Source organism: Orycteropus afer, unplaced genomic scaffold, assembly GCF_000298275.1.
Source record: "Orycteropus afer afer isolate SDZICR_OR568_19922 unplaced genomic scaffold, OryAfe1.0 scaffold00362, whole genome shotgun sequence".
NCBI lineage: Eukaryota > Metazoa > Chordata > Mammalia > Tubulidentata > Orycteropodidae > Orycteropus > Orycteropus afer.
In genome coordinates, this window is record NW_006921949.1 from 3,150,475 (window position 1) to 3,154,133 (window position 3,659).

General features: G+C 39.5%; 1 protein-coding gene across 1 annotated transcript in view; it reads left to right on the top strand.

The window, feature by feature from the left end:
* ERBIN (erbb2 interacting protein) overlaps positions 1-3,659 on the top strand; it is a 122,426-nt gene that overhangs the window by 37,515 nt on the left and 81,252 nt on the right. The window lies entirely within an intron of this gene.

The following is a 3,659-nucleotide window of genomic DNA, read 5'->3' on the forward strand; positions in this document are numbered from 1 at the left end:
ATATTTATGCTGGTCCTCTTTTCCGATGTGAAGGTTTATCATTTTTCTTTGAGGTTACCCTGTGATTTATAGTTTTCTTCCCAAGTTTAGAACAGTCCGTTCTATCTTGTAGTTGTCTTGACTTCCCTACCATCTAGAAGTTCTGTAATGACACAGTTTTTTCACTCTTTTTGGTTTGTTGTTGTCCTCCTTTGTCAATTGATGTCTCTGGTTCCCTGTTTACAATCTTGTAGGGTTATTTACTTTGGATACTTCCATAGCTGGTTTGATTTCTGGGTTATATCATCGTGTGTGTTAATGGTCAGTTGTTGTTGGCTGTTGTTGCTTCTCTGTCCAAAGGTCTCCCTTTAGCATCTCTTGTAAGGTTGGTCTGGTTTTAACCAATTCCCTTAATTTCTGCTTATCTGGAAATGTCCTGATTTCACCATCATATTTGAGGGACAGTTTTGCTGAGTACCTAATTCTTAGTTGGAAATTTTTCTCTTTCCATGTTTTATATATACATACCATCCCATTGTCTTCTCGCCTGCATGGTTATTGTTGAGAAATCCAAGCTTAGTCTTATTGGTTGCCCCTTGTAGGTATCTTTTCATTTTTCCCATGCTGTTCTCATGATTCCATCTTTGTCTTTGGTTTTGATAATTTTGATGATGATATGTCTGGGTGATTGTCTTTTGGGGTCTATCCTGTTTGGGTTTATTGGACTTGCTGAATGGATATATTCTCGTCTTTCATCATACCAGAAAAATTCTCTTCCAACAAATCTTCAGCAGTTTTCTCTGTAGTTTTATCTTTCTCTTCCTGTTCTGGAATTCCGATTACACATAGGTTATTCCTTTTGATGGTATCCCACGTGAGCCTTAGGTGTCTTCATTTTGTTTTGATCTTTTTTCTGATTGATCCCTTTCCAAAGAAGTGTTCAGGTATTTGCCTTCAGTCTCCCTAATTCTGTCTTCCATTAATTCAATTCTGCTCCATTGCCCATTCAAGGTCTTACCTATTTCTGAAAATTTAGTATTAATCTTCCGGATTTCTGTGTGCAGGTTTTGTATCATTTCTAATTTTTCATTTATTATGTCATTTTGTTCTTGTATTGTCTTTCAAAATTGTTTTAGGGTTTTCCTTGATCTTTCTGTCATTTCGTTGAAGATACCTAAATATAATTCTTTTGAATTCCTTATCAGGGAGTTCCAGTGCTGTGTCTTCCTCAGGGATGTGTTTTGGATCTGTTTCCTGGTCCCTAGTTTCTCCTGCTTTATCTTGCTTCTTTGTGTAGGTTGTGATCCTCTGTTGTCTCCGAGGCATTGTGATGTTTTTGTGTTTATATTTAATTGGTGATTGTATGTTGGAGTGCCTTGCCCACAATTTTCGTTTTCTTTGTGTGTTATCTACTCAAGCAGGATACTGTGCTCCTCTATTTGCTAGTTGACAGCACTCACTACCTGTCTCCTTTCCTGTTGTCAGCCTCTTATATGTCTCTACTGACCTTGGCAAACAGAGCCTATTCTTAGGACCCTGGAATCTGAATGAGAATGCTATTACTTTAAAATCCAAAATGGTTGCCACTTACAAAGATTCAAAATGGCTGCACCCTCCGTCACTTTAAATTTCCAAAATGGCCGTCGCTTGTATACATTCAAAATGGCTGCCACATGTAAACAATCAAAATGGCTGTACCCTCTGGACAGCGGAAAGTCATTAGGTCAGGTTGCCTCTCTCCTTGCTGTTTCCCTTCCTAGTCATAGGCCACCAGCGCATTCGTCCCTGCAGCCCTTGGTGACCAGGATTGAGCATTAGGTCAATTCTCAGGTCCTAACACCGCTTGGAAATATTCAGGCTGTCGGTCCCATCAGAGTAGCTGACAGTCTGCAGCTCCAAACTTCTCTGTACTCACTGTTTTTGTTCAGGTTTTTCCACTAGTTGGTGCCTGATCCACTTCTGCATAGCTCATTTCAAAGGTCAGGACTCCAGGATTATCTTCTGTATCTCTTGTCAATTGGTTTTTCTTTTCTTTGTTGAAGAAGGCCTCTGTCACTTGTCTGCCTATTCCTCCATCTTACTGGAAGTCTCCTGATTGATCCCTTTTGAAGGAGATATTGAGGTACTTGTCTTCAGTCTCACTAATTCTGTGTTCCATTGATTCAGTTGTACTCCTTTGCCCATTTGCTTTGCCCATTCAATTATGTTATCTATTTCTGAAAATTTAGTTTTCATTTCCTGAATTTCTATCTGTAGATTTTGTATCTTGTCTAATTTTTAATTTATTTTGTCATTTTGCTCTTGTATTAAAAAGTTTTTAGGGTTTTCTCTTTGTTCTCCCGAAATTTGTCAGTGTTTTCCTTGATCTGTCTCTCAGTCCATTGAAGGTACCTAAATATAATTCTTTTGAATTCCTTATCAGAGAGTTCCAATGCTGTTGCTTCCTCAGGGGTATAGTCTGGGTCTCTATCCTGGTCCTTTTTTTCTCCTGTTTTATCCTACTTCTTTGTGTGAACTCTGGTGCTGTTGTCTCTGAGACATTGTAATGTTTTTGTGTTTTTATTTAATTGGTGATTGTATATTGGAGTGACTTGGCCATGATTTTTTTTTGTTGTTGTTGTTGTTTGGATGTTATCTAAGTAAGCAGGGTACTGTGCTCTTCTATTCACTAGTTGGCAGCACTTACACACTTACCACTGTCTCCTTTCCCATTGTCAGCCTCCAGTATGTCCCTGCAGTCCTTGGCAAATGGAACCTATTCTTAGATCCTTGGAATCTGAATGAGAATGCTGTCACTTTAAATCCAAATGGCCACTGCTTGTAAACATTCAAAATGGCTGTGCCCTCTGTCACTTTAAATATCCAAAATGGCAGGCAGCCACTTGTAAATAATCAAAATGCCTTTGCCCTCTGAACAGCCGAAAGTCAACAGTCTGGTTGTCTCCCTCCTTGCCGTTTCCCTTTGTGGTCATATGCCACCAGTGAAGTTGTCCCTGCAGCCCTTGGCGACCCGGGCTGATCTTTAGGTCAATTCTCAGGTCCCGACACCACTTAGAAATATTCAGGCTGTTGGTGCTCTCAGACTAGCTGACAATCTGCAGCTTCGTCTATCTCTGTACTCACTGTTTCAATTCGGGTTTTTCTGCTAGTTGATGCCTAATCCACTTCTGTGTACTTGCTTTCAAGGCTCCAGGAGTATCTTCTGTATCTCTGTCAACTGGTTTATCTTTTCTTGGTTGAAGAGGGTCTATGTAGCTTATCTGCCTCTTCCGCCATCTTCATCCTCTGCTATATTTCTTGATGAGTTTTTCCAACATAGAGTTATTCTACTTTTTGTAGAATATGGAAGGATGTGGGGTACAGGAAAAGTACGATGAGTTAAAGACTGATGTGTTAAAACCCAGGACATATACTCAAGGATGATGTATACTCTCTTCATTTGAAATTAATGCTCTAGCATTAATTCTAAATCTATGACTTATTATGTAAGCCAGAGAAAATATAAATAAAGTTAGTACCTGTAGGTTCTTATATTGCCCTACAATGTCTGTCAGGTATTTATATTCTTTTCCTTCTATATTCTGGTAGCATAATGCCTAAGGCACTTGACTGCTAACCAGAAGGCTGGCAGTTCAAATCCACCAGCCACTCCTCGGAAGGAAGGTTGGGCAATCCTACTT